Source organism: Rhinopithecus bieti, unplaced genomic scaffold, assembly GCF_001698545.2.
Source record: "Rhinopithecus bieti isolate Rb0 unplaced genomic scaffold, ASM169854v2 scaffold_23199, whole genome shotgun sequence".
Taxonomy (NCBI): domain Eukaryota; kingdom Metazoa; phylum Chordata; class Mammalia; order Primates; family Cercopithecidae; genus Rhinopithecus; species Rhinopithecus bieti.
This window is the reverse complement of record NW_016810851.1, coordinates 312,240-320,566: the sequence shown is the minus strand read 5'-3', so window position 1 is coordinate 320,566 and position 8,327 is coordinate 312,240.

Genomic DNA, 8,327 nt, shown 5'->3' with positions numbered 1-8,327 from the left:
AAAAAAAAAAAAAAAAAAAAAAAAAAAAAAAAACAAACAAACAAACAAAAACAGATTAAGGACTTAAATGTAAGACCTAAAACCATAAAAATCCTACTGGAGAACCAGAAATACCCTTCTAGGCATAGGCCCTGGCAAAGATTTCATGACAAAGATATCAAAATCAATTGGAACAAAAGCAAAAATTGACAAATGGGATCTATTTAAACTAAAGAGTTTCTGCACAGCAAAAGAAACTGTCAACAGAGTAAACAGAAAACCTACAGAATGTGAGAAAATGTTCATAAACTATGCGTCCAACAAAAGTCTGATATCCAGAATCCCTAAGGACCTTAAGCAATTCAAGAAGTAGGGAACAAATAACCTCATTAAATAGTAGGCAAAGGACATGAACAGACACTTCTCAAAAGAAGACAAACAAGCAGCCAACAAACATGAAAAAAATGCTCAATATCACTATCATCAAAGAACCACAAAGCAAAAGCACAATGAGATATACACTAATCAGAATGGCCAGTAATAAAAAGTCAAAATAACAGATGTTGTCGGGGCTGCAAAAGAAAGGAAAAGCTTATATACTCTTTGTGGGAATGTAAATTAATTAAGCCCCTGTGGAAAGCAGTTTGGAGATTCTCACAGAACACAGAACAGAGCTACCATTTGACCCAGCAATCCCAATACTGGGTATACACCCAAAGGAATATAAATTGTTCTACCAAAAAGACACATGCACTTGCACGTCCATCACAGCACTGTTTACAATAGCAAAGACATGGAATTAGTCTAGGTGACCACGGATGGTAGATTGAATAGAGAAAATGTGGTACATATACACCATGAAATACTACACAGTCATAAAAAAACAATAAAAGGGTTTTTTTTGCAGCAACATGTATGTAGCTGGAGGCCATTATTCTCAGTACTTGCCAAAACAGAAAACCAAATGTCTCACGTTCTCACTTGGAGAGAACTAAACATTGAGTAGACCTGGACAACAGACACACAGTACTGCTAGAGGTGGAGCTTGAGGGAGGGGACAAGAGCTGAAAACTACCTTCTGAGTATTATGCTCATGACCTGGGGGATAAGATCAATTGTACCCCAAACCTCGGCATCTCATAATATAGCTATGTAACACAACTGCACATGTACTCTCTAAATCTGAAATAAAAGTTGAAATTAAAAACAAAAATAAAAAAATAAAACTAAGGTATACAGATTAAAACAGAGTAACTACAGTTATTCTCATTTTCAGCCATTATGCATCATACTTCTATTTTAAGGAATTTCACTAAAATAACATGAAAACTTAGCAAAGTTGCTTGATACAAGATCAAGATAAAAATTGCGAGTTTCCAATAGTAACAGAGTTGCTTGTATTGGTCTAACCCTTCTGCTTATAACAATTACAATAATCATAAATTCTGGAAAATATATTTTTTTTAAAACAATCTTTCAGAAGGAGAGGAAAAGCAAGAAAATTTCAAGCGATCTTAAGTTTGAAGGAAGGAAGCTGCTCTGGGGAAAATTAGCATTTATATGACTTTTTTCGCCCTAGAAAACTCCCTAATGCAACAACTAGAACTAAGTCAGAAAGCTAGTTATCACTGGTCTCCTACAGTCTCTTCTTGAAGGTACTGTCATGGTATGGATTTCAGGCTACTTTTCTTTCTTCACTTAAGAAAATATATGATAATGTAGTTTATCTAACATTTTCTTGATGTTAGGATAAAAGTAACACTACATTTTACCGCTTTCTTTACAATGTCTTAATATTAAATAGATGAAAGCAGAACTCTACCCAATCCCACATCACTCTTTAGCAAAGCCATGTCCGGGTGCCAGCAGGGTAATTTTTAGCCCAGCTCTTAGTTAGGGACAGATTCCATGTGTTGGTGCCCACAAATATTTTAAAGTTGTTTTAGGTAAGGTTCATTAATATTCATTACTATAAAGGAGTCTGTTCTATGAATATATCAGATTTCACCCATTCTATGTTTAATGAACATTTGAGTTGTTTCCATGAGCAAATATAAAATAAGACACCGAAGAACGTGTTTCAAGAGGTTTTTTTAACGCATGTATGCACAGAGTTCTATTGACTACGAACTTAGAGGTGAAATGGCTGGTCTTCTGGAACATTCACATTAAACAATAGTACATAATGCTAAATGGTTTTCCAAAATCCTTGTTATCAATCCTTTTCAATTGTGTAATTTACTCCACATCCTCTCCATTACGAGCTTTATGAGACTTTATAATTTCAAACCATTCTGGTAAATGTAGAGAAATCTCATAATTACAATTGGAATTTCCCCTGTGACTAATATGGTAGAGAACCTTTTCATATGTGCATTGTCCACTTGGCTATCCTAATTTTTTAAGTGTCTGTTAACATCTCTCACCTATTTTTCTATTGATTTGTATTTTTCTTACTAGTCATATTCGTAACAAATATCTCCTCCTCCTGTTTGACCTTGTCACTCTCCTAACAGTACCTAGTGATGAATAGATTTTTGTGCTATTTTAAAAAGCATTTCTTTACACTCAAAGTCCTCAAGAAATTTCCCTATAATCTTACAAAAGTTTACTGTTATGCTCACATTCATATGTACAAATTTTATTTTTTTGTCTTTTTTTTGTGTCTATTATGAAGTAAGCATTCAAGGTTTTATCCTCCATTTGCACGTTCAACTTATCCATTACTGTTTATTAAAATACAACATTTCCTCATGTCTCTATGGTGTCATCTTTGTAACAAATTGCATATCTGCACATGTAAAGGTTATATTATGGGGGTTTTCATCTGTTTAATTTGATTATTTGACTCTTCTTGAATTAGTATCTTACTGTCTAAATTACTGTAGCTTTTTAAGTTTTGTTATCCAGTAACATTAATTCTTCCACTTTTTTTTCCTTTCTTGAATGTCCTGGCTATTTTTGAAGCTATGCATTTCTATATACATTTTATTTTATTTTATTTTATTTTATTATTTATTTATTTTACTTATTTTTTTGAGACTGAGTCTCACTCTGTTGCCCAGGCTAGAGTGCAGTGGCACAATCTGGTCTCACTGCAACCTCTGCCTCCCACATACAAGGGATTCTCCTGCCTCAGCCTCCTTAGTAGCTGGGACTACAGGCACTGGCCACCACACCCAGCTAATTTTTTGTGTTTTCGGTAAGATGGGGTTTCACCATGTTGCCCAGGCTGTTCTCAAGCTCCTGGACTCAAGTGATCCACTTGCCTTGGCCTCCCAAAGTGCTGGGATTACAGGCATGAGTCACCACACCTGGCCACATTTCTACATAAATTTTAGACTCAACTTACTAAGTTATATTTTAAAATATTTTCTGAGTTTTTACTCGATGATTTCATGAAGTTTTTCCTCTGATTTTGGGAAGGTTTTGTGATACTTCTACATGTGATATTCTTTGTATTTTTCCTGCTTTTTGTCTATTGTGCTTATTATTAGCAGTGAGTTTTGTACTTTCAGGTGACTACTTATTGCTCAATAACATCCTTTTCTTTCTGATCTAAGTATTCCCTTTAGCATTTCTTGTAGGACAGGTTTCGTGTTGATAAAAATCCCTCAGCTTTTGTATGTCTAGGAAAGTCTTTGTTTCTTCTTCATGTTTGAAGGGTATTTTTGCCAGATACACTATTCTAAGATAAAAGTTATTTTTTCTTCATCACTTTGAATACATCTTGCCACTCTCTCTTGGCCTGTATGGTTTCCAGTGAAAAGTCTCCTCCATATGTATTGGAGCTCTAATTTTATGTTATTTGTTTCATTTATCTTGCTGCTTTATTGTTTCCTTTCTTTACCTTTGACCTTTGGAAGTTTGATTATTAAATGGCTTGAGATAATCTTCTTTGGATTAAATCTGCTTAGTGTTCTAAAACCTTCTTGTACTTGGATATTGATATATTTCTCTAGGTTTGAGAAGTTCTGTGTTATTGTTCCTTTGAATGAACTTTCTACCCCTATCTCTTTCTCTACCTCCTTTTTAAGGCCAACATCTCTTAGATTTGCTCTTTTGAGTCTATTTCTAGTTCCTGCAGGCATGATTCATTGTTTTTTATTCTTTTTTCTTGTCTCCTCAACTGTGTATTTTCAAATAGCCTGTCTTCAAACTCACTAATTATTTCTTCTGCTTAATCAGTTCTGCTATTAAAAGACTGATGCATTCTTCAGTATGCCAATTACATTTTCCAACTCTAAAATTTCTGCTTGATTCTTTTTAATTATTGCAATCTCTCTGTAAAATTTATCCAATAGAATTTGGATTTCCTTCTCTGTGTTATCTTGAATTTCTTTGAGTTTCCTCAACACAGCAATTTTGAATTCTCTGTCTGAAAGGTCACATATCTCTTTGTTTCTCCAGGGTCGGTCCCTGATGCCTTATTTAACTCATTTGGTGAGATCATTTTTTTTTGGATGATGTTGATGCTGGTAGATGTTCTTTAGTGACTGGCCATTGAGGAATTAGGTATTTACTATAGTCATCACTATCTGGGCTTATTTGTAGCCATCCTTCCTGAGAAGGCTTTCCAAATATTTGAAAGGACTTGGATGTCGTAAACTAACATATATCTGCTTTAAGGACAGCCAAAGCCCAGTAATACTGTCGTTCTTGCAGACTTGTAGAAATACCACCATCATTGTCTTGGACTGGATCAAGGAGAATTCTCTGGATTACCAGGCAGAGATTCTTGTTCTCTTCTCTTACTTTCTCCCAAACAAATGGAGTCTCTCCATGCGTGTGTGTGTGTGTGTGCGTGTGTTTTGAGTCACCTAAAGCTGGGGGTGATGTGACACAAGCACCCCTGGGGCCACTACCACTATGACTGTGCTGGGTCAGACCTGAAGCCAGCACAATACGAAGTCTTGCCAAAGACCTGTGGTAACCACTCCCTGGCTACTGTCTTTGTTCACTCAAAGCCCTAAGGCTTTACATTCAGCAGGTGGCAAAGCAAGCCAGGCCTGTATCCTTCCCTTTAGGGCTGAGAGTTCCCCCAAGCTCCTGGGGGAGCTTACCCATCCAGGGCTTGGGGGAACTCATAGCAACTGTTGGAAAGAATTATTCATCATGACCAAATGGGATTTATCCCTGGGATGCAAGGGTGGTTCAACATACACGAATCAATCAATGTGATACATCATATTAACAGAATGAAGAATAAAAAACTTGATGATTTCAACTGATACTGAAAAAGCATTTGATAAAATTCAGCATCTCTTTATGATAAAAAAAATCCCTCAAAAAACTGGGGATACAAGGAACATACCTCAACATAATAAAAGCCATATATGATAGACCCACAGCTAGTATCACACTGAATAGGAAAAAGCTGAAAACCTTTCCTCTAAGATCTGGAACATGACAAGAATGCCCACTGTCACCATTGTTATTCAATATAGCACTAGAAGTCCTCGTTGGAGCAATCAGACAAGAGAACGATATAAAGGGCATTCAAACTGGAAACAAAGAAGTCAAAGTTTCCTTGTTTGCAGATGATATGAATTATATTTGGAAAAAACTACAGACTTCACCAAAAATCTATTAGAACTGATAAACAAATTGAATAAAATTGCAGGATACAAATTAACATACAAAAATCAGTACCATTTCTATGCCAACGGTGAATAATGTGAAAAATGAATTAAAATGCAATCTCATTTGCATTAGGCATATATAAAATTAAATATCTAGGAATTAACCAAAGAAGTGAAAGATCTCTATAATAAAAACTGTAAAACATTGATGAAAGAAATTGAAGATAAAATGGAAAAAAAGTCCGTGTTTATGGACTGGAAGAACCAATACTGTTAAAATGTCCATACTGCCTAAAGCAATCTACAGATTCAGTGCAATCCCTATCAAAATACCAAGGACAGTCTTCACATAAATAGAAAACAACAATTCTTTTTTAATTTTGTTTATGGATTTATGTATGTATGTATGTATGTATGTATGTATGTATGTATTTATTTTGAGACAGAGTCTCGCTCTGTTGCCCAGGCTGGAGTGCAGTGGCATGATCTTGGCTCACTGTACGCTCTGCCTCCCAGGTTCACACCAATCTCCTGCCTCAGCCTCCTGAGTAGCTAGGACTACAGGCGCCCCCCATCACGCCCTGCTAATTTTTTGTATTTTAAGTAGAGACGGGGTTTCACCATGTTAGCCAGGATGGTCTCGATCTCCTGACCTCGTGATCCGCCTGCCTCGGCCTCCCAAAGTGCTGGGATTACAGGCGTGAGCCACTGTGCCCAGCCAGAAAACAACAATTCTAAAATTTGTATGGAACCACAAAAGACCCAGAATAGCCAATATTATCCTAAGCAAAGTAACAGAATTGAAGACATAACATTACCTGACTTCAAATTATACTACAGTGCTATAGTAACCAAAACAGCATGGTAGTGACATAGAACCAGACACATAGACCAAGGGAACAGAATAGAGAACTCGGAAACAAATTTGCCCAGCTAAAGTGAACTAATTTTCAACAAAGATGCCAAGAACATGCACTGGGGAAAGACAGTCTCTTCAATAAACAGTACTGGGAAACCAGGATATCCGTATGCAGAAGAAAGACACTATACCTAAGTCTATCACAATATACAAAAATAAAATCAAAATGAATTAAAGGCTTAAATCTATGACCTCAAACTAAAAAACTACTAAAAGAAAACATAGGGGAAAACCTCGAGGATCTTGGTCTGGGCAAAGATTTCTTGAGCAATACCCCACAAGCTCAGGCAACCAAAGCAAAAAATGGACAAATGGAATCACATCAAGTTAAAACACTTCTGCACAGCAAAGAAAACAATCCACAAAGTAAAGAGAAAACCACAGAATGAAAGAAAATATTTGCAAACTACCCGTGTGACAAGGGACTAATAACCAGAATACATATATATAAGGAGCTCAAACAACACTATAGGAAAATGTCTCATAATCCGATCAAAAAATGGGCAGAAGATTTGAATAAACATTTCTTAAAAGAAAACATACAAATGGAAAACAGGCATATGGAAAGGTGCTCAACATCATTCATCATCAGAGAAACGCAAATCAAAACTTCAATGAGATAGCATCTCACTCCAGTTAAAATGACTTAAATCCACAAGATAGGCAATAACAAATGCTGATGAGGATGTGGAGAAATGGAAATCCTTGTACACTGTTGGTGGGAATGTAAATTAGTACAACCACTATGGAAAACAGTTCAGAAGTTCCTCAAAAAGCTAAAAATTGAGCTACCATATGATCCAGCAATCCCACTGCTGGATATATACCCCAAATAAACAATATCAATATATCCAAGAGATATCTTCACTCCAACGTTTGTTGCAGCACTGCTTGCAATAGCGAAGATTTGGAAGCAACTTAAGTGTCCATCAACAGATGAATGGAAAAAGAAAATGTGATTACACACACACACACACAACGGAGTACTATTCAGCCATAAGAAATAATGAGATCTAATTATTTGCAACAACATGGATGGAACTAGAGATCATTATGTTAAGTGAAATAAGCCAGGAACAGAAAAACAAACATTGCATGCTTTCACTTATTTTGGGGATCTAAAAATCAAAACAATTGAACTCAAGAACTTAGAGAGTAGAAGGATGGTTACCAGAGGCTAGGAACTACAGTGGGGGCGACTGGGGAATGTGGGAATGCTTAATGGCACAAAAAGATAGTTAGAAAGAATGAATAAGACCTAATATTTTATAGTACAAAAGGCTGACTATACCTAATAATAACTTAATTGTACACTTTAAAATAACTTAAAAAGTGTAATTGGAGTATTTGTAACTCAAAGGATAAATGCTTGAGAGGATGGATACACCATTCCTTATGATGTACTTACTTCACATTGCTTACCTGTATCAATACATCTCGTGTACCCCATAAATATATACACTTGCAATGTACCCACACAAAATATTTTATTTTAAACCTTAGAAATCAACTAGGTGCGGTGGCTCATGCCTGTAATTCCAGCCCAACACTTTGGGAGGCTGAGACAGGCAGATCACTTGAGGCCAGGAGTTTGAGACCAGCCTGGCCAACATGGTGAGACCTCGTCTCTCCTAAAAATAATAATAACAATAAATCAGCTGGGTGTGGTGGTGCATGTCTGTAATCCTAGCTACCCGGGAAGCTGAAGCAGGAGAATCGCTTGAGCCTGGGATGCCGAGGTTGCAGTGAGCTGAGATGGCGCCACTGGACTCCAGCCTGGGGGCAACAGAGCAGACAAAGGAAAACAAAGAGGGAAGGGAAGGGAAGGGAAGAGGAGGGGAGGGGAG